This window comes from Anser anser (assembly GCF_964211835.1).
Source record: "Anser anser genome assembly, chromosome: 25".
In the NCBI taxonomy this organism is placed as follows: Eukaryota; Metazoa; Chordata; class Aves; order Anseriformes; family Anatidae; genus Anser; species Anser anser.
The window spans coordinates 1,902,298-1,924,633 of NC_139746.1; the positions used below are offsets into that span (position 1 = coordinate 1,902,298).

Genomic DNA, 22,336 nt, shown 5'->3' on the forward strand with positions numbered 1-22,336 from the left:
CGCTGCATTTGCCTTCTGGTTTTTCAGCCTTTGGGGATGGCGTTTTCATGCCTTGCTCGGCAGCCACCAGGAATGTATTTATTTATTTTTAATGAAAAGCACGATCCTGGTGCTTTGCTGGGGCTGGGCCTTGGTGAACAAGGAGCTGTCGTGCAGCCGGGCTCAGGCTGGCAGGTGGAGGCTGTGCGGGTGTGCTGGGAGCTCCGGGGACGAGGATGAGGATGAGGATGAGGATGAGGATGAGGATGAGGATGAGGACAAGCCCTTCCCCTCATTCCCCGCATCTCTGCAGTCACCGTAGCTCTGGTCAGAGCCTGAGCCCCGACTTCCCTTGTCCTAATTCCCCGGGAAGCCAGGCGAGGACCGCTCCCGTTTATTGTTTTCTATAAATCTCGCATTTCCATCGAGTTTGGAGACAATTTCCTAGCTCAATGTTAAGGGAAATTAATGTGTGACAACCCCCCCCCCCTCCAAACTGCCCCCTCCCCAGGAAGCCCCAGCCCCAGGGCTCCCATCGCTTGGTGCATCAGGTGGGGACGGGGACAGTGCACAGGGCGTTTGCTCCTGGAGCATCAGAAGCTGGCTGCGAAACCTGGGCACGGGGTTGGGGTCCCCATGGCTGGGTCGCAGCCCCCAGCAGCCTCCCCTTGTTTTTAGGGCCAGGGAACGGGGCAGAGGAAACGGCCACGGCCGCATGTCTCTGCCTGCTCTTGCGGAGCCTTCGGTTTTGGGAGGAAAAGGAAGGTATTTGTGCGTCAGGGAAGGGCACTGGCAGCTTTCGGCTCATTTCTTATGTCAAAATAGAAGCGTTGAAATGAAAGGGAAAAAAAGGGGGGCTCCATGGTGGGGGCATCGACACCGGCTCTGATCCCCGGGATGGGAAAAGCGCCCTCGGCCGCTGTGAATTTCTCAGCTCCCCACCGGCCGCTGCTTTGGGGAAGAAATTTCTTCTTTGGGGAAGAAACCGGGCGTCAGCCGCAATGCATAACCGAGCGCCGGGCGCACCCGTGCACGCACATGCACGCGCACGGCTCGCACACGCGTGTGCACGCACACGGGTTGCCCCGCGGCGGGGCTCGCCGGCCGGGGCCGCTGCTCCGGGAGACGGGGCGCGAGTGGCATTTCAATGCAAACCAGGCAGGAACAATGAGGTGTGTTTTTAAGGGACTGTGAAAGGGGGGTTTTGCTGAATAACTGAAAAGGCGGAGGGGGAGGAGGGAGCCGGCAGCCCCTCCATTAGCTCAGTGCAGCAGCGAGAACAGCTGTGAAAAGAGCCCAGGCCTTTTTCCCACGCCCAGAGGAGCGGAGCGAGGGAAGGAGCCCTCCCAGCGAGGTCAGATCCCATCACTAATATATACACAGGCTGTGCCCTCATTCACGTCACCCCGGCGCAGGTTTGTTTAAGGCGCGCACACTGACACTAATTTCTCCTCCCGCTCGCTCCCCCAGCCGGCCCCATTATGGTCCCCGCTGCATTAAACCCTCCCCGCGGCCCCGCGACGGCTGGCGGCACCGCAGTGTCCCGTTCCCCCCCCCCGCTACCCCCAGCACCTGACCGGCAAGGTCAAGAGGAGCCCGCGCCGCCGTCGCCGCCGGATCTGGCCGGCAGCTGCTGCGCGGCCGCGCCGGGGCTGCCTCGCAGGAATGCGTCCCGCAGATGGGACCTGGCGGGGCACGTGCAACGTCCCCGTGCTGGCCAGATCCTCTCCCCGGCCGCCGTTGTCCCCGTCCCTTTTCATTCCTTGCACCCATCCCTGGGTGCAGGATGCGTGCGTCCCGGGGTTCTCCGCGTGTGCCGGGGGACAAGGGGATGCTCCCGCTTGGCTTTCCCGGCCCTTGTCCTCCCTCGCCCCGCAGTGCCCGGCATCCTCCGAGAGACGGGCATCAAATAAATCAGGCCTTGTTTATTCTCGTGCTCGGGCTCGGTGTGTGAGTTCATTTGAAAACGTTCTGCCTTAAATTACAGCCTAATAAATCAATACCCACTTAGCGATGCAAGCCAGTGGGAGCGGTTTGCGCAAAGAATTGAAGTTGGCTCCGCGGCTCTCGAGCTTTGTGACGGGCGAGGGAAGGGGTGCTGGCCGGGCAGCTTGTGCCTGGCCCCATCCCCTGTCCTGGGACACGCATGTGCATGGCTGGGACACGCGTGTGCATGGCTGGGACACACGTGTGAGTGGCTGGGCATGGCCAGGACATGCATATGCATGGCTGCGTGTGGCAGGGACAGGATTTAGGGCAGGTGTGTGCCACCAGCTGCCCCATGCAGGGGCTCGGTGCAGCCTCAGAGCTATCCCAGCCCTGCCAGCTCCTCTCTGACATGAATTTCCCCCCAGCACAGGACGATGCGGCTCCCCCATCCAGCTCCCACCCTCCTCTGCCTCGCCACCCTCTCCCCCTTCGGGGAGCTCGGCGATGCCCAGCACTTGGCCAGTGGCTTTCCTTGCGCGTCCTCCTCCCCTTCTCCTCTCCGCTCACACTTTGCACTTGTCTAATCCCCTTGTATTTGCCTGGGCCTCCTTCCAGGGCCACCCAGCTCTTTATAGGGCCACTGCTAAGTAAACGCTGCCTTTGCTTGGCTAAATGGGGACTCCTCCTTCAGGCAGCTGGGGTTAACAGGACCAGCCCTGCGCCTTCCGTGCCCTGCTTGTCTTTCTGGGGGCTGCCCTTCACCTCCTGGCACTCTCCATCCTCCTCCTCCTCCTTCCTGATGCCCTCGGACGGACAGGGAGGGATGTGTGGCTCTGGCAGCAGCCGTCGCTGCCCACTCCCACCAAAGCTGCCTCTGGCGATGCCCAAGGACCCCGTCCCCGTCCCTGTCCCCCCCCCCCCCCCCCCCTTTGCATCCGAGCCGGTTTCGTCCCTCCCCCCTCGTCTCCCTTGCCAAGCCCTGACACTTGATGGCAGCCCCATTCAAAATGCATGGGCTCCCCTTTCCAAGCACCCCGGTCCTTTTGAACTAAAAGGATTTTCTCAGAGGCTAAGTTCAAATGTATGGCCGTTATTTATTTATCACCCCGCTATGTATTATTCATTTATTTAAAAATGTATGGCAGCTGGGAGCCCCGTGTTTAATCACCCCGCGGATGGCGAGGGCCAGGTGGAGACGGCCCCTTGCTCCGCCGGTAACCTGGCGCGGTCGCTGCCGCCGGGACTCTGGCCTCACGCCTGATTTAGCATCAACGCGGCCAAAAATAAACCCGGCCCCCTCGGCAGCGAGAGCACAGCGGCCTCGCGGGGTGGGCACGGAGCTGGGGACGGTGTTTTGGGGGGCTGGGGGATGCCAAAGACCTGCTGCTGGTTGTAGGGGTGTGGGGATGTTGTAGGACCCCCGCCCCAGCACCGCTGGTTGGGGTTGGGGTCGGGGACGTGCCCTGTTCGCTGCCTGTCCTCCCCCCCGGTGGTCCCAGCCGGCAGATTGCTGCCCGCCATACGAGCACGCAGTCGCCAGCACGGTGCTGATGTGCATTGAGGCTGGGAGGGCATGGCGTTGGGCTGCCAGCATGGCAAAAAAGAGGGAAAAATGGGGAAAAAAAAAAAAAAAGAGAGAAAAGGACCAATTTCCAAACTCGCTCTTTGCTTTCCCTGGCATCGCAGGGGTGAGGGCCGCATCCAGCCCCCCCTGCAGGGCTGAAGGGCCGAGCCCCTCGGAAGGAGCACAAAGGGTTAAGGATGCTCTCGCTCCCCGCCAAACTCCCCACGTCCCCCCCATGCGCTCCCACCACCCTCTTCCTCGCCGGCCACTCGCTAATTGAGACAGCTTCAGCCCCTGCCTCCCTCCTCTCCCCCTGGGGCTGAGCTGCCTCTTCCCAGGGGGAGCACATTGTCTGCTCCAGCCGGGTTGATGTAATCCCTAAGCCCGAACAATACTTCCCCACCCCGCTCCTTCTGAAAGGGTATTAGTTGCCCAATGAGATAATTACTCCCCAGGCCACCCTAATCATCGCGCCCGGCCGGCCGCTTTCCCCGGCTCGGTCCCGCGGTGCCCGGGCTGAGTTTTTGGGGTGCCCAGGGGTGGTGACATGAAGATGCAGGGACCCCAAATACCCGCAGATACAGCGGCAAAATATAGCAGGGAAGAGGGACCTGCTGCCTCCGGTGCATTGATTTCAGCCCCGTTGCTGCTGTCACCCCAAATTGTCACCCGTGGGTGCTGTTCGGGGTGCTGGCGGGCAGGGGATGGGGCAGCCCTGGTGCCGCCTCCACGCTCACCGCCCTGCAGAAAGTTGCTGTTGGAGCAGGGCTGGGGTGAACCCGCTCCCTGGTGAGGTGGGATTTGGGATTTCCTGATGTCCCTGTCTCTCGGTCCCCTCTTTTAAATTATGAGGCTAAAATTTTGGGGAACAAAATTCCACCTTTTCGCTAAATATCAATGTTTGCGCAGGCGTGCTTTTGAAAATCAGAATTTCAGCAATTAAAGGAACTACCCCAGCCCATGGGATAAATGAGAGCAGTTTTCCTGAATTGGTTTAGCAGGAAATAATCCAGGTTTTCAGCTCCCACGTGGCAGCGCCGCGTGAATCGCAGCCCATGGGACGGTGCCAGGGCTGCCTTTCCCCTCCCGAGGTGCTGCAGTTGGAGATGTCTGCAAAAAAACGGACCCGTTTTGGGACGCCCGAATTCCAGCCCTATTAATCCTCCTCTTTGCGGCTCCGGCGCTGATGAAGCCAGGGATTATCACCTCTGCCTTCTTGCGTGCTGCGATGCCGGTGCAGCCGGAACGAGGCAGGGGGAGAAATAATCTCCTGAAGGTTTTGCTGAGCCCATCCCGAGGAATGGTGTCTGGGGGTGTCCAGGGAGGATGCAGACCCTCCGTCGCGGCTCTGTTTTTATGGCTGCTGGTTTGCACGGGGCTCAGGAGATGCTCGCCAGGGCATGGGGTTTGCACGATGGGACCGGTGCGTGCACGGAGCCCGGGCTGCACCATGCAAACTTCCCGGCGAGGACTTTTTTTTCCCCGGCCCCGTTGGGATTATGGATGCCGCAGCGGGGGCCGCGCAAGGCCAATGCTGCGGGGAGCGGCGAGGGACGCTGCCCCGCTGCAGCCACCGCTCCTCCCCGTCCCTTTCTTGGCCGATCTCTTCTGACAGACAAACACAGTTTCTTTCTCCGAAACAAAGTCCTTGTCCAGCCAAGCACACAAAGCGGATCCATTATCCGATGGGGGACAGAAAGGAGGGGCGGGGGGGGCTGCTGGCGCACAATGCACACAAGTGGCGCGCGGGGCCGCCCCTATTGTGTCTGGGCAGGAAGGGCCGGGACCCACGGCGCAGCCCCGTGAATGGCAGCATTGTGTCTGAGCCCTCCGTCGCCTTGGGCGTCCCTGGCCCCCGGTCCCCCCCCCCCAGCTCCTGCCGCCCGTCTGGGGCAGCAGAGCCAACCTGTTCCCCTGGGTGGGGAAAGCCACGGTTGTCCTGCGTTTTTGGGGTCGGAGCGTCCCACCGGACACCGTAGGGGCTGTAGGAAAGGGGGCAGTGGCCAAGGGGTGCTGGAAGGGCTGAGTTTTGGGGTGTGAAGCAAATGGTCCCAAAGACGTCACCCACGGGCAGGGTGGAAATGGGTGCTGGGGACTGAGGGCTGAAGTCCTCACCTCCAAAACCAACCTGGAGAAGGGATTTTTGGGGGCATAAAAGGCTGATCTGGGGCAGAACAAGGCATCCCCTCACTGGCAGCGGGTGCTGGGGGTGGGATAGACAACCAAGGGCAGGTCTGGAGGGGGTTTGTCCCCATCACCCAGTGCAGAGCCTGGAGGACCCCAACAGCTTCGTAATCCCTTGGAGAAGCTGCTTGGACCCTCAGCCCCTCCAGCACCCTTCAGGAACAAGTTCCTGCGGCTAGTTTTGTGTCATGCAAGGGAGGAAATCCTCCTGTCTGGGCATAAAACTCCCTGCCTGGGCATCGCACGGTGCTTCCATGCATTCCTGTTCCCCTCCTCGCTCAGCTCCTGTCCTGCCGAGGTCCCGTATCCGCACAATGGGATGAGGGACTCGCTCCGGGTGCGATCTGTGGGGTGATGGAGCCAACCAATCCTCCCGCTAAACCCCAGCGAAGAGGCCAAATGGAAAGCAGCCCCTGAGCAGGGAGCTGCATGGCTGCATCCCATCCCTCCTCCTCCAATATCGGCTCCCCAAAGGAACATTTTGATGGGCAACACGAGGCAGATCCGGCTCACGGTGCTGTGTGCCGGGAACAGCTCGGGACTGGTGAAGGCAGGGTCAGGTACGGGGACCCCCAGCAGCACACGGGCTCAGGAACCTTCACCATTTCCCTAAATCATCTTAGCCACGTGGGCCTGCCCAGCACATCGACTGGGCTGTCTGAGAGGTGTGTGCTGGAGGTGGCTGTGGTGGGTCCATGCCCCCGGCTGCAGTCACCAGCTTGGGTCAGCGAGGTCCCGCAGACCCCAGGACCACCACTTATAGGGATGGCAGCGACGCATCCCCTCTGTCCGTTCTCACTATTCCTTTCCTTGTTCAGTAACTAGAAGGAAAACCGAGCTTCCAGCTCCTACGGTGATGCCGGTAACCATCCTCGCAGCACCTCATGAATCGCTCCTTTTATTTTTTTTTTCAGAGGAGAAATCCCTGCATCGCTTCAATCAACGTGGTTTTGGCAGCACCCACCAAAGGGGATGGGGACAGGGACGGGGCGAAGCCATGCCAGCGCGGGGGAGCAGCCAGGGCAGCAGGGAGACGACCACCACGCAGCACCCGAACCCTGGAAATCAAAGGAAAGAGGAGCTCCACCAGGATCTGGTGTTAGGACTGAGCTTTCCAGCCCGGAGGAGGCTGCTCCTGCCGTGGGTTTGCAGCGGCAAAGTTGTGCCTGGCTCTCGGGGCCGGGCTGGGGTGGTGGCATCCCTCCTCCACAAGCACGACACGTGCGGAGCTGAGCACGGGAAGTTACCTGCGCTCCCCCAAGGATGCTCAAGACCCCATCGCCCCTTGTGGATGGGGTAAGTTTGGGATTTTCCTTCTTTCCTCTCCCCTCTTCAATCCCAGCCAGCCGGCACGGGGTTTCGTGCTGTATCCAAACCCCGAAGCTGGCTCTGATGGGTAAAACCTTCCCCGGGCTCTCTGCGGCTGGGGATTTGGGGGGAGCAGGGGAGCGTGGTGGGGGCTGCTCCTCACGGTCGGGTCAGGGCAGGCAGCTGCGACGGCTGGGATGCGAGGTGCTGGGCTCGTGGTCCCTTTTTCTCCATGCTTTAGGGGAAAAAAAAATGTTTGTATCCTCCTTATTTAAATACCCCTTTGAAAATATTCAGCTTCGCACTGAAAGCTGGTGGAAGACTGGGTTATTGGTTAATGTTTTTCCCCTGTTTCCTTTTTAATGCACATCTTAAATCTTTCCTATATGACTCAAAACATCATTTTCTGTGAGCTAACAGCATAACGGGGACTCTTCCCTCCGCCACCTCGTGCTTTCCCCCCACTGGGGTTGCATCTTCCCCCCGCCCCCCGATACCCGCAGCTCTTCCTGCTCTGCCCCATCCAACCCGCCCTGAACATGCTTTTCCTGCTGCAGACGTTGGGTTTGGCAACGCGAGCTCCTTCCAGCTCCTCCGGGTCGCCCGTTTTTGGGTAACCTTCGCATCCCAGCCTGCGAGTGCGCAGGGGAAGGGGGCGGGGAGGAGCGCAGCCGTTGGGCAGCAGTGCTGAACGCATCCTTGGGGGTTAGGCAAGGGAAAAACCCGCAGCCCCCGCGGCTCGGGGTTTCGCACGTGACAGCAGAGCTGTCCGAGGCATCAGAAAAATAACTCGCACCTTTCCCGGGGCGAGCCGCCACGCGCCCGGCACTGGGGTTGGCATGGGTGCTGCTGGGTCACCTGCGCTCCCGGGGGGATTTTTTCCCCTCCCTTGTCTCGGTTCCTGGGATTTGGGTGCTCCCGACATGGCCTCGCGCTTCGGTTCTCCCCCAGCTGCACGGTGGGGAGATGAGGAGTATTTTCCCTCTTTTTTCCCCCCAGACAACTGGTTGTGGGAGGTTTTTGCAGTGGTCCCAGGGAGATGTGCACGAGCAAATACCCCCAGTAAATCCCACATTTGTGGGCAATCTCCAGCCGGCGCCGTCCCATCTGGACCCCAGGATGTGGGGCTGGAGGGGGAGCCCCATGCAGGGCGAGGAGCAGGGCACCCGGCACGCCACCCCACCAAATCACAACACCCATCACTCCGAACCCTCTCCCCATCCCTTTTTTCTCCTTTCCTTTATTTCTCCCCATTTAAACACCCCCTTCTCCCCCAGCCAAGCATGAAGGATGGAGAGGGGACTGCTCGGGGGCCCCTTTGGCGCCGGCACCCGCGGCGGCCCCGTGCCCAGCGGGTGCCCCCGGCAGATGCTCGGCGCCGCGGGCGAAGCCGTCCTCCGCCTCGCTCTAAGATGGCCGGCGGCCCCAAAATGGTGCTGAGCATGAGACGCCATCTGCAAGGCTGGTCCCACGCCCGCCGTGGCCTTTTTATGCAAAGGGGAATTAATTAGATTTGAATATGGTAATTAAGCCATCAAGCCCGCCGGTGCTACGAGGTCCCTTCTTTTCTTCGGGCTTTCTTCTCGCCCCTCTCTCCCGCCGCCCCTTAACCCTTCCCCCTCCGCTTTTGCACCCACGGCACCGCTCCTGCATCTTAATGAAACGCCGCGTCTAGGACGTGCCCTCGCCCCCCGCTTCCCGCGCCCGTGCCGAGTTCTGTCTGTCCTCGGCACGCCGTCCGCCTGTCCCGGTCGTGCCCCGCGGGTTTAGCGCGACGCCCGCGTGTTTCACCCCAAAAAAAGCCATGAGGTCGCAGAGGGATGCGGGCGATAACACCTCTACGGACAGCGGGTTTTTGGCAGGCGGTGGCTGCAGTGGGGAGTCAAGACGAAATCAATGCCCCCCAGCGCCGGGTTGTTTCCTCTCCGATCCGTTCGTTGCTCATCGCGGGTTTTCATCGTGCCGCCTAAGTCATGGGCTGTAGGGTTGTGGGGTGCTGCTGGTACCCGCCTGCTGCCCCCGCTGATGTGTCGGGATAGCTGCTAGGGTATTTTGTGCTTAGAAGGAAAATAATAGAAAACTGAAGGTGTTTTCAGCATCTATGTCCAGAAAAGGATATTTTTTTTTCCCACTAGCAATGAAAGGTTTTATCGTTCCCATATTTCTAACTTCCTTCCAGTTTGCCCATCCAGCCACCCCGACCCACAGCTGCTGGGTCTTCGTTCACATGAACGGGGCGAGGTGCAGAGGCTGGAAAACTGCAGGCGGGGATATGAGCAGAGAAAAAAAATCCCTGGAATATTTTTATGCATATATTTATCTATATAAGGAAAATGTTCGTTTTTTTTTTTTTTTTTTTCCACTTACCTCATAAAGCGAAAGAAAGAAATTGGGAAAAACCTGTGGGAGCTCGTCAGAAAAGCCTGCGGGCACTTTCCGAACAAGTTGCTGAAAACTTGGGTGGACGTCTTCTAAAAGCGGAGTATTTGCAAGAGGGTCATTTTCGGTAAAAACTTTTAATTGTGGTGGCAAGCTGCTTCCCACCAAAAACAAGAAAACGACCAAGATTACACACCCATAAATATATTATATGTACATATGCGGGATGCCATCCCAGATATATGCGTTACGTGCGTATATCCAGGTAGCACAGGTGTACGTGCCCATGAGAACCATGCCCTTGGAGTGGTGCTGGATGGTGCTGGGCTCTGGGAGCAGCGAGCAGAGCACGCTGGATCGGCGCCCATCACCGCTGCTCGTTAGGGCTCCTTCGTTTACGCACCAGCAGCTTGCCACCAGCGGCGAGGGCCAGGCTGCGAGGCTGGGGCAAAACTTGGCTATTTCAGGCGCCGTCGAGAATTTTTCAGCTCTTCGCCCCCGGGAGCAGCTCTGCAAAGCCAGGACCCGCCACGTCCTCCCCGCTCCCCGGCGTCGGTGGGAGGCATCCAGGGGTTTAATCCAAGCTGGCATTGCTGCCCGCGGGAGGGGCGGCCCCGGGCTGGAGCCCCCGCGCCCCCCCGGCCCTGACCTACATAGCGGGCGCAGGATGCGGCCACCTGAGCAGCCACCAGCGCCGGCTGCTGCGCACGCAGCCACGCGCACAGAGGGGCCCTTCCCCGGCCTCGATCCCCCCCCTATCGGGACTCAGTCTGGGTGAAATAAGGGAGAAATGGGTTTTCTCCTCTCTGCTGGCTCCTGCTTGCACCCGGCTCTGGCAGGGGTGCTCTGGGTGCCTCTGGGTGCCGGTCCCTGGGCTCTGCCTCGTCCCAGCCCTCTCCTGCTGGCTCTCGCCCCAGACGCAGGGGACACCGGTGGCATCTCCCGGGCTGCGTTTTGCACCCTTGAGGCTGGGACCGTGGGAGCTCCGGGGGTGTTTGTCCCCACTGCCACTTTCCTGCAGACCCCTCCTGGGAGGACAGAGGGGAGGAAATAAACTGGAGAGGGGGGAAAACAAGATGGGAAAGGGAGAGGAGGACAGAGGAGGGAAATCCTGGAAAATTTTCCCTGAAAAGGGAAATCTGTAGAGCAGGGGAGGGAAGAAGCCGGTGATGGAGATAACTACGGGAACGATAATGCCAAACAATGAGGGGAAAGAGGCAGACGGGCAGATGGAGCAGATAATGGAGGGGCTGGTGGCTGGCAGACAAACTGGGGGAGAGGTGGGAAAAAGAGGGAGCTGGGCAGCTCGCAGAGAGAGGAGGAGCACGGCGTTGGGTGCTGGGTGGCCACAGGGCTGGGACAGAGGGGTGGCAACGGCAGCAGCGAGGTCCCTGCCACGCTGGGAAGACCCAAAGTTGATGAGCATCCCCATATCCCCGCCGCTGAACCCATTAGCTCGTTAGCCAGGGCTGTGGCTAACGAGCCCGGTGCGGCGGGGCAGGCCAGGAGCACCCATAGGCGGCCGGCTGCGAGCTGCAGGGCCATAAATCTCGCGCGCGCGGCGCGGGTGCCGCCGAAAGCCTTCCAGCAGGATTTATCTCCCCATCCCGCTCTCCCCGCCTTCCCACAAGTGCCACGTGGATTCCCCGCGGCAAGGGAAAACAAGCGAAGATGCTTTCTTTTGTCTCCGCCGCCTGCTTGGCCGCGTCTCTCCGGCTCTAATCCACCTTGGCCTCCTCCCCTCCATTCACAATTTTCTTCCCATCCCCGTGGTGGAAGAAAAGGGACAAACCTCTTCTTTCTACATTTTTTTTTTTTAAATGGGAAGCGATGGCAACTTACATAAAATCAGCGTTTGGGAGGTGGGAAGAGAGGGAAGGAGGCGCAGAGATGCCCGGAGCTTGGCTCTGGCCAGTCCCGGGGCACGGCTGGGTCTCCGTGGGTCTGCCCATGGTTGCACCTCCCCAAGCCCCCGCTCATCGCCCACCTCTCCTCACTATTCCTCATTATCCCTCAGAGCTCCTACGAACCATTTGTGCTATTCTGTGAAAGAAAAAAAAAAAAAAAGAAGTGATGGATGCGCGCGGAAGGGCTCAGCACCAGAGGGAGAGAGGGGAAAAAGGGGGGAGGTTGGAGAGAGCTTAAAAATTACAGTGGGAATTAGCAGGAGTCTAAGCTGTTGTTTGCAGTGCCCATTAGCATCTGCCTATTTATCTGTCACCAGATCCTCGTGGCATCCATCCATCCATCTGGGTCCTTGTCACTCTGTCTGCCTACCTAATTATCCATTAGCATGGCAAAGCCCCCATGACAGCGGTCTCGGCGAGCCAGACACGAGACCACCTCATCTGCCCCTCGCCATCGCCCAGACACTTTTCTAAGCATCGCGCTAACAAAACCGGGCTGGAAACACCGCCGGCCACGCTGCTCGGGGAGGGAGAGGCAGCGCAGGCGTTGCCCGTGGGGCGTTCATCGCGCGCGGGCGTGCGCTTGCACACCGGCAGGCTGCACGTGCACGACCCGCCGCCTGCTTTTGCTGCTCATGGATGCTGCGTCTTGCTCGTGCGAGACAAAACCGGGGCTTCCATGCCGGTGTGATGGGTGCTGAGCCGCCGCGATGGCACCAGCAGCGGCACGCCATGCCGCGGGCAGCCCCGGTGCCGGCGGCTCTTTGTGCCCGTGCCGCCGCGTGGGGTTTCTTTGTTCGCGGCAGCAGCGGTGGGCAGGTTCCCCCTCCCCGCCTGCCCACGGGCCCCGCTCAGCCCGAGAAGCAAATCAGCGGCGTTTGCATATTCAGAGCAGGTGGGGGCCCATATGCCTAAGATGCACCAGACAAAATTAGCCACCATAATCATAATCAACTGTGCCGTTGTGCTGGGGGAAGGGAGAGGCTGGCAGACAAGCCTGATAATTATGAAGCTCAGCATGTGCGCAGCGGTTTTGCAACAATTATGCCTAGCTCAGCAAGCCGGCAATGATGCTTGTTACAACAACCCTCAATCTCCAGCCCGCCCTCCGGTTGTGCGCTCCCGGGAGGGCTGTGCCGCGCCGGAGGTGCCGTCCCGCTCCTCCCCGTGCTGCTCTTGGGAAGGGGACACGAGGACGGCGAGGGGCGGTGGCCAGACCCTGTCCTGCTGACCCTTCCCAGTGCCGTGTGTGTGTCCAGCTCTTGGCGAGCTGGTTTGTGGCTTGGTGACGTCCCCCGGAAAGCTGCCCCTGGCTCTCCGTGTGCCCCATCCATCTTGGTGCGCCCAGCTACGCCCCGATTCCCACCTGGAAAAACCCACAATGTAAGAGGCAGCTCGGGAAACCATCCTCCCCATCTGCTCCCTGCCCGCAGAGCACTGTGAGCCCCTCGCGTAACGGAGCTCTGGAGCTCCAGCAGGTTTCTCTTTTGCCTCCCAGGACTTTCCCTTTCCACCCTTCTCGGCTCGCCCTGCTCTTTGCAGCCGCGGTGCTCTGCGATGGGAGATGCTGGCGGGAGGTGACACTCCCGATCCATCGCCAGCCCTGGCACTCGTGGGCCGGTGTCACGCAGCATTTTCCTGAAGGAGCCCTGGGGAAGGGGAATGGCACGAAGCCGCCACGCGCGGTGCTCTCAGATGGGAGATGCTGTGCGGCGCAGCGAGGAGCAGCCCCTGCGCCGTGTCCTTGGGAGGCGGCAGTTCCCAGCTCACCATCCCAGCGGTGGCAGGATGCTCCACGACCCCTTCCAACCCGTGGCCAAGAGATGAGGAGGAAAATAAAATGTTTTCCTCTTTTAAATATGCTAGAATCTGCAGCTCAGTCTGGCTGGGCTTGGTGGTGATGCTGGGGATGCATCCCGCTCACATTTCCCCGGGTGCAGTGGGTTCCCGTATGGGTGAGGCTGGCTTCCTCGCTTAGGGCACAGCGGTCTCCTGAAATCACGTCGAAGCCAGCCGCAATTTGGGCTTTGCAACCTAAATTTGTGATTTAGGACCCACTTTGGGTTTTGCAATAGTGCTGCCAGAGGTGGGAACGGCTTTGCAACCCCACGGCCGCCGCTCGGGATGCAGCACATCCTTCGCAGTAGCTCAGGGCAGGCTGTTCCACACAGATCCCGTCACCTTTCTCGGGTACAACAAAGCCGGATCGGCTCAAAAGGAGCTCGGCGTGCACAGAAATCACAGCCGTGCTTTCCTCAGCGTCCCTCCTCCTCCTCTCATCTCCTGCACGGGAGGGACAGCCCTGCCTGAAGCACAGCGGTACCGGCAGCTCCGGGGTGAGGCAGCACAAAAGGAGGGGTTTATCCCTGCTGAGAGGCTCCTGGGCATCCCAGGCACCTTTCTACCCGTTACCTCCCGGGTGGATTGAGAGCAGGATGCGCCAAAACGGCACAGAAATGCCCACCAGCACTGGAGGCTTTGCACTGGGGGGTTGGATTTGGGGCTGGTTTGCTCCAAACTAGCGGGTTTATCGGAAGATGAGGGTGGAGCTGGAAAAGGACGGGGTTGGTTCACTGATCCCATGGATGGCACAGAATTTATCCCAGGGCATTCTCCAACATCCAGCAAAACACGTCCACACCATAATTATTTCAGGGGTGCTGCACCCTCTCTGGGCTGGTTTTTGTCTCGAGGAGGGGGGAAGGACGAGAGCCTCGGCGCTCCGCCCGCTCCCCACTGCGCTCCTGCTCTCATCCGCGGGGGAATAGCAGCAGCAGCATCCCACGGCCTTGCCCGATCTGAGTATTTGTCATCCAACCCGCTAGTGAAAGGGAATAAATGCAAAGGTGAAGGTAGGAATCAAAGTGGGAAATAGCCCAAGCTGCTGAATATATTTTTTTCCTCTTAATTTGTGTAACGACGGGGATCCAAGTTCGGCACCCCAAAATGCTGCTGGATGAGCGGGCTCCAAAGCAGCTGCTCCGTCCTTATGGCTCTGCACAGCCTGAGCTGGGCACAAATAAATCCACGAAGAATAGGAAATACCCACCGGGAAGAAATTTTCTCGGTGTCCTGCATTGCTCCACCAGGCTCTTCCAGACTTCCCCGAAGCCTCGGGAGCGTGCAGGGGTTTGCCATGAAAACACAAAGGTCCGGCTGCTTCCTCCTCGTCCTTTGGGACAAAGGGAACTTCGCTGATGTAAAGCGAGTTAAAGGCAGCGGCTGGGGGTTCCCGATGCCTGCTGCGGTCAGGGCACTCGGAGCACGGGGTTTGGGGTTTTTAATGGGACAATTCAAAGGGGACGGGTACACGTGGGTGTGTTTCAGGCACAGGCTCACTGGTGCGTTTTATCAAGGATGGAGGATTTAGGGCACCTGGCTGCTTTTGTGTGTTAAAAACGAGTTTTGCATTTCATACAGAACCCCTTTTTTTTTTTTTTTGCTTTGCCTTCTTCATTGGTTCAAAAAAAAAAAAAAAGGAAACAGAAAACAGCGAATTTTGTAGCACTGGGGGCATGGCCCCATTTCACACCCGTGCCCTGCATCAGCCCGGTTTGCAGCAGAGTTTGAAATCACTTCGCATGAACTTGGGTTCGCACCCGGTCCGTTCTTACCCCAGGTCACACGCTGACATCATTTATCAGGTTTTTTTTCCCCAAATCCCAGCCAACTGAGATCATGCCCTGCATCTTTACAGCTTCTCCGTCTTTTGCCCGAAACATGAAGTTTCCCCAGTCGGTGCCTTCCTGAATAAGCAGCTTTCCATAAATCACCTGCTTTGGAGCCGGGAGCTGAGCGAGGCTTCGTGGGGACTCGGGCGGGCTGGGGGCAGCCCCAAACCCCCCACCCAGGGCACTGGGGCTGCAGGCACGAGATGTGATGGGAGACGGGGCACTCTGCCCTTTTGCTTTTGTTTTAATTGGTGGGGGAATTAGGCAGTGAACAGAAATGCAGGAAAATAAATCAGCAACGTATTTTCCCCACCTTCCCCACCTCCCAGAGCTGGTTCAGGAGCAGAGCGGTTTTGCAAGATTTCGGAAAAGCAAGAAAAACCCCGACACCTGTTTGCTTTTAAACTTTTTATTTTTATTTATTTTTTATTTTTTTTTAAGAAAGAAAACTTGACACAAAATCAAGCCGGGAGCATTCCTCGCACCCATCAGCGGTCCCAGGGGCGCAGGGCAGGCTCCGCACCTCCACACCCCACGGGGCAACCAGCCAAAGAGCAGCAACTCGCTGGCCTATAAATTCCCAAATAATTCCCCCCATCCTGAGCCCGGCTTTTTTTTTTTTTTTTTCGGATGCAGGCAGCGGAGTGGGGGAGAATGTGACCGCCAGCTCCATAAATATTATATGGGGCGACAGCGCTGCGCGGGGCCGGTGGGCGCAGACAAAGCGTGCATTGAGCCGCCGGCCCAGCTGCTGCGGGCAGTGAGGATGGGGGTCAAGGTCAGAGGTGGCCCCCGCGCGTATTATTCCCCCCCAGCCCCTTTGCTCGTGTCCATAAAATAAAGTTAAGCGGGTGTCGCCGGCCGGAGGATGCCTGCTGTCCCGGCGGCAGCGCGGTGCAAAGCCCATGGTGTGGCCGTGCCCGGCCGCATCGTGCAGGAGGGGAAACTGAGGCACCGTGCCAGAGCCCAGCCTTGCACCACCACCAGGAGGGGCTGGGGACCCTTTTTTTGACTCTGTCTAAATGCAATAATTGATGTGCTTGCTTTAAAGGGTGCCCACGGCACTGTGCCAGAGCAGGATCTGCTCCGGGGCCATGCTGGGGCTGCTGGGGTGCCCGTGGTCCCCCAGGATCACCCAGCACCCCTGCCCCGTGCCCAGCCCACCCCATGCTGGGGGCTTCTCCAATGTAGGGGGGGGTACCAGGGCTTTTGGCTGCTGTGGGGCTGCTCCAAGGGCGGCCGAAACCAAGCCGGGGAGTTGAATCCTGCTGCCGCGCAAACTTGGATTTTAGAATATTTTGCTCCCTCTTAGGCAATCCCTTAGCAACGCTTGTTTCCATGGCAAAGAGCCGAGAACCTCTGCACCGATGCTGAGCTCTGCCTTACGCTCTCATTCTGCTCATCTTGCTCCGGCACTGCCCCGCGGTCCGGGTCCCCAGAACGGGGACGGAGCCGGGACCGACCGCGGTGCCAGTCCTGCACTGGGGACACGAGGCCCCAGGGAACAGGAGGTGTGGGTGTGCAGATCCTCACCCTGCAAACAGGGGGCTGTGCACCCCTCCCTGCCAGCCCGGCGCTGGGGAAGGGTCCTGGGGCATCTCCTTGACGAATGAAAGCAAACGAGGCCAGTAAGCAGCTGGACTAGATGATCTGTGAAGGTCCCTTCCAACTGAACTGTTCTCTAATTCGTATAACTCTAAGAAATGCACCCGGGGCAGCGAAGGCAGGCAGGGCACAGCGCTCGCCACAATGATGCTGTGAGTTCCCTCCTTCCCCGGGAAGGTCCTGGGATTAAACCAAGCCCAGTGGGTAAGGGGACAGGGTTAGACCAGGGTGTGGATGCACCTCTGGATGCTCTCATCTTGGAAATCCACGCGAGCGCCTGCACCAGAGGCAAGGGGACTTTTCCTGAGTGTAAACCCAGCAAGAGCACTTGGAGTCGGGATTCGGTCAAGGTTTCGATTTAATTTGTGCCTAAAAGCCAGTGACAGCTTGGTGGTGGCGGTGCTGTGAAGTCAAGCTGCAGCAGGGCGAGGGATTCAGGGCAGTGGGCAAAGCTGCCCGACCCGCACGGCCGCGTGGCGATGTCTCCTGCCCGGTCCCAAAGGTGACGACGCACTCCAAAATTGGGATTCCCGCAGAAAACCCAGGAGTAAAGGTTATTTTTTAGGTTAAAAAAGGTTATTTGTTAATTTTCAAAAATCTCAGCAACATCCTGCGCTACTCTCAGCATTTTGCAGGGAACAGGTTCAATTCCGAAATACCGATCCTCGATGGAAAAACTCCACTTTGGAGCAGTGGCAGGCTCCCGGGGCAGGACTTTCCAGGGGTACATCTCAGCTCCAAGCACCAGGAATTATGCAGGGCCCCCGTTTTCCACCTAGAGCCCAACATCAGCATTTCCATGGGCAGAAGCCCCCTGGCAGATCTAGCACGGGGGTTTTGCTAATATTCAAGGCCGTTTTGAGCTCCCCTGAAGTTCTCCGTCTGCCGATGACTATCTAACCCCAGGTCACCCGTGCCGATGCCGGGAGGTGCTTTCATGCCTGGGCACGAGCGCTCGGTGCCAGCACGCCCCATTCACCGCCACATAAACACCTTTATTCTCCACCACAGCTTCACCGTGAATAAATTGCGCTTAAAAAGAAGCAGGAAGAGAAAGCAGCCGCCGTCTCCTTCTCTCTGCTCAAGGACAGGCAGAATTCAATGCGATGCTGGATGGCCGCGTGCGCTCCCGCGCTCCCTCTTCCAATTCATAATCAAAAATCTTCGCCGTCTTGCGAAATTTCCCTTCGCATCTCGTAGCGAAGGAGCCTCGGGCGGCTCAAAAGCAGCCTCGTCCTTCACGCGGGTGTTCAGTGGGCACCTCCGGTCGTGTGTTTCCTAATTCAGTGCCGGCAGTGTTGAAGAGGGAGCCGTCCCTAAACCCTTTTGCCCTGCTTCTGCCAAAAGCCACCACGCAAAACGTGTCCCCCCGCCTGTCCCCAGCGAAGGGAAGCACTGCTCTTGGGGCAGGGATCGTGCCCCGCTGCAGGAGGTGGCCCGCACCGTGGCCCTGTCACTATCTCTCCGGGAGGAGGATGAAAAATCTTCCTCCCGGCCTTTTATTTTGCTGCAATGGTAACTAATTCTTGCAGTAGTTCGTGCCCTGAAGGAGTCTTAAAAATTCCCAAATCTGACAGCTAAAAATAGCTGCCGCTCCGCTCGTTTCCAAGCGTTCTGCAGCCCTCATTTATTTACACCAGTTGTTTGAACCCCTCGCGCGCTTTGAATCCAAAATCCTTTGGCTTTCCTTTGGAAGCTTTCGTGCCCATTTGGCTGGGGTGGTTTTTTTGGTTTCCCCCCCCCCAAAGCCCCCGCCGGGTGGCCGTCCCCTGCACCGGGAGGGTGCTGGAGGCGCCATGGGTGGGCTGTGTCGCCCAGGGAGAGGGGTCCCAGCACCCTGGGCGCAGAGGCAGAGGGCAATAAGGGCGGCTGGGGATGCAGGGAGCAAGTTTTGCCCCCCAGACCCCCGCCCCTGCAGCTCCCCCAAAGCAGACCCGGCTTTTCTCATGCACGCACGCAGCAACGGGCTCCGCTCGCCTCCGCCGCGCTGCTGGGAAGGAGCAAAATTAATCCCTATGGAAATTTATTTAAATGAATTCCCTGCTCGGACACTCAAGCTGTTCCCAGCCCGGCTTTTCCCAGGGCAGAGCAGCCGGGGAGGAGGGACCAGGACGGGATCCCCAGCCCCCTGAGCACCCCAATTCCCACACTGCAGCCGCCTTCCCCCAAAGCCGCCGCGGCCACATCTCGTGGGGTTGTTGTCCCCGCAGCGTTGAGCCGTGCCACAAAGCCTGGTTTGGGACAGCAAATTGCTCACTCGTGTCTTATCTCCGGGTGGGATCCAGCAGCTCTCCGCGAGGTCTCACCTTGAGCAGCTGGGGCGATCACAGCAGGTTGCGTTTTCATCCCGTCAGGGAGCGGAGAGGCCCCAAAGTTCCCCAAAATCTTTATTAGGGACAAGAGAAATTAGCTGAGCGCTTCAATAAGTAGTGGTTTTCCTGCCCAAAACGCGCATGTATTTACTGAATAATTCACACTGTGTAGGGCAGTGGGATCGAGTCTCTCTTGTTTCCAGTGCCTTTAGGATCTGCTGAGAGCCCCATCCCAGCCCCATTTTCCTGCACAAAAGCTCAGCCGGAGCAGTCTCGTACGATAAAGGGCTCTCGGATAATACAAGCGAGCAGAGGGGGGAGGCACCCGGGGACCCCCTTGGTGACACGAAGGCAGAGCAAGCTCCGCTCCGAACCCCGAGCTCCCAAACAGCCCCGATCCCATAAGCGAGCAGGAGCAATGGGGCCGCCCCCGGTCCGGGGGATCCGCAGCATCTGCAGCCCCCGGACAAGGCTCCTTTGAGATCGGGCACAGACGTGGTATTGTCAGCAAAGAGAGCCGGAAAAAGGGCTGGAGGTGGGATTGTGGTGGGAAGCGATCGGTCTGCAGAAAGCCCAGCTTTGCAGGGGCTGCTCCAGCAGCAAGGAACCCCCCTGCACCCCGGCGGCTTCGCTGCGCCCCCGAGGGAGAGCCCAGCGGGGCTCTGGCAAAACCCAAGCGTAAAAGGACCGTGGAGGAGCTTTCCCCCATGCAATGTTCCTGCTGGAGCAGGGGGCGAGCTCAGCAATGCAAACACCCACGTGCACCCACGTGCGCCACGAAGGGCACCGGTGCGCGCGGTGCCGACGGGCACAGGGAACGGAGCACCAAGTCCCCACCCCGTGCAGACTGCAGAGGGTCAGTAAGGAAGGAGGTGGACCCGAACCCCCAAATTTTGTTGGAGGTAGGGATCAGGGCCGGGTGAGGCAGCGGGAACAGGCACTTCGTGGGGATTTATGCCATGCAGCACTTGTCAGCGCAGGTTTAGCACCCCATAAAGCAACGCCGACGGCTGAACGTGAAGGGAGAACACAAAGACGCCTCGGCCGGGCAATTAACGAGCGAGTTTGGGCTCAGGCCCTACAAAGGGGGAGGCTGCAGGAGGGACGGGTGGGGAAGAAATGGGGGATGAAACTGGGATGCTAACGCTCCGCACGTCCACCCGCAGGAAGGGGGCTCTGCCAGCTGCACCCCACGGGCAGGGCGCCGGGACCCCCACCGGCGACTCGTGGGGACGAGGACACGGGTGAAGACGTGCCACCGCGCTGCCCGGGGACAGCGTGAGGGTCAGCCTCTTCGCAAGCGACCCGTCGCGAAGCACAGCTCTCGGTGAGGAATTTTGGAGCAGGGACCCAGCTTTCGGCACGGCTCGGGGGGGGCTTAAAATTTGCCGAAAAACACCAGGAACGGTTCAGGCAGCGAGTCAGGGGGGTGGTGGCACAGTCACCTCCTGGGCACCCATGTCCTTGCTGTAGTAGGACCTTGGCAGTGCCCATCCCGGGCTCACACCAGTTTCTCCCATTAACAGGTGACGTGAGCGGACACCGTGGGATGCGGATGGCCAGGAAAGGTTGGAGAAGAGCCGAGGCTTGGTCCGAAGTGTGGTCAGGATCCGTGCAGACGCCCTTCCCGTCCTGTCCCCAGGGTAAGGGCTTGCTCCGTCCCCGTGGCTGGAGCCAGGCGTGCCCAGGAGGGTCCCAGGCCATGGAGCCACTGAGCCCGAGGCATCGGGGGACGAGGTCTGCAGCTCAACGAGGTGAAAAGGAAAAAAAAACAAAACACAAAACCCAAGTGTATTAAAGGTGTTCCAAACCTACAGCAGCGTCACAACCTGGTCTCCCTCACGTTGCTTACGTCTGAGCAGAGTTTTTCTTGCAGAACATCCCAAATCCCACCCCCGGGGGGGGGTCCCGGCCCTGGAGGGGAGGTGTCCCGGCCTTGTGGGGCTGGCGGGAGGCGGCAGCAGCCCAGCCGTCCCTGCACGAGCCCCGCTTTGTGCCCAGCCACCCCCGGCAGGAGCGGCCACCGCGCTGCAGGGCACGGCACGGCACCAGGCGCAGCGGGGACCGGCACCTCTCGCCTCTCCTGTGCTCGCTCCTCCTCTCCTCTCCCACAACCCAAACCTGGGAGCGGGCTCTGGCTCTGCTTCACCAAAGCCCGGCCACAACAAAGTTGGCACTACCGGGGCCCTGCGGGGGGGGGGACACAGCTCGCGCAAACGGGGAGTGCCAAGCGCTCAGACCACCAGCACCGCGCTGAGCACTGGGAGCAGCCCCAGCTCGTGCCGCCGGTCCCAAGTCCCGCTCCAGCTCCACAGCTCCCTTTTGCCTGCCTCTAAATCCCATTTCAAGCTCCTGCCTTACCCCCAGAGCCTGCAAACCCAACCCCTGCGGCTCCAGAACCAGGAGCACACGCTCAGCTCAGGTTCGTGTCTCCGATTTCTCGCTCGGTGTTGGGATGCCCAAACTCCAGACCCGCTCCTGGGTCCTCCCGTGACCGGGGGGTCTCCGTACCCCAGAAGGGAGCCCCCCAACACCCTTTAAACTTTCTGTCGGCCATCCAAATTCAGCACGGGTCCAGGCGGACGCAGCGGAAGGACGCCCTCGCCGAAATCCTGCCCGCCTCCGCAGCCCCAGCACGCGCTCGCCCGCCCGCGCGCTGCCGCCAGCGCCAGCGTCCCAGACGCCCAAATATTGAACTATACATTAAATTACCCCGGGAGGGGCCGGGGGGGGGGGAGAGCCGGAGCACGTCCGAGGGAGCGTGGCAGTTTGTTATGCTAACCGAGGGGGGCTCCGCTCGGGGGACGTGTCGGAGAGGTCTGAAGAGCAAGGAGTTCACAGGCCCTCTCCCTTTGTCATGCTAAAAGTGCAACACAGAAAATATATACAGGCAGCTGCTCAATGGAGCGTGAAATACAAGTGATTTCTCCGGGAGCCCTGGGTAATGCAATGCAGCCCGGACAATGCCCGCCGCAGCCCCGCCGCCTTTGTGCGAAATGGAAAAACTTCGGCAGGGGGAACGGGACAGCCGCCGGCGGCCCCTCCAGCTGCCCCAGCGCGGAAAGTCCCCAAGAGGGTCCCCAGCACCCACGGGGTCCCCAGCACCCATGGGGTCCCCGTCCGTGGGACCGATGGCAGCTTGGATGCCCCGATGCCATCGGGGTGGGCACAGAGGCTGCTGAACCCCAGCCCCATCTGCGAGGAAACGTCCCCCCAGGACCCACGGGGACATTGCTGGGCCCGGCACCCCCTCGCCGCGCACGGGGCTGGGGACACCGAAAATTTGGTGGCTTCCCAGCGGCACCGAGCACCGCCCGTCGAGGCCGCTCCTATTGCTGATGCTAATTCGGGCATCCCGGCAGGAGGAGGGAGCGGTGTAAAATCAGTCCTCAAAGGGGCTTTTGTGTTGGCAGGGCTGGGGTGCTCCGAGCATCCATCTTTCGCCTTTCCCTCCTTTTTTTTGTGTGCCTGCCTGGAGCTGAAAGGCGACGCTGTGGG

General features: G+C 59.7%; 1 protein-coding gene across 2 annotated transcripts in view; it reads left to right on the forward strand.

Annotated features, from left to right (window-relative positions):
• The window catches only part of MEF2B (myocyte enhancer factor 2B), a 47,872-nt gene extending 27,220 nt beyond the window's left edge, over positions 1 to 20,652 (forward strand). For both annotated transcript variants that reach the window (XM_083811177.1, XM_083811178.1), the window contains exons 11-13: positions 6,571 to 6,952; positions 20,005 to 20,165; positions 20,365 to 20,652. The gene's annotated coding sequence lies outside the window, so the exon portion shown is untranslated. The remainder of the gene's footprint in view (positions 1 to 6,570; positions 6,953 to 20,004; positions 20,166 to 20,364) is intronic.
• The last annotated feature ends 1,684 nt before the right edge of the window (positions 20,653 to 22,336 follow it).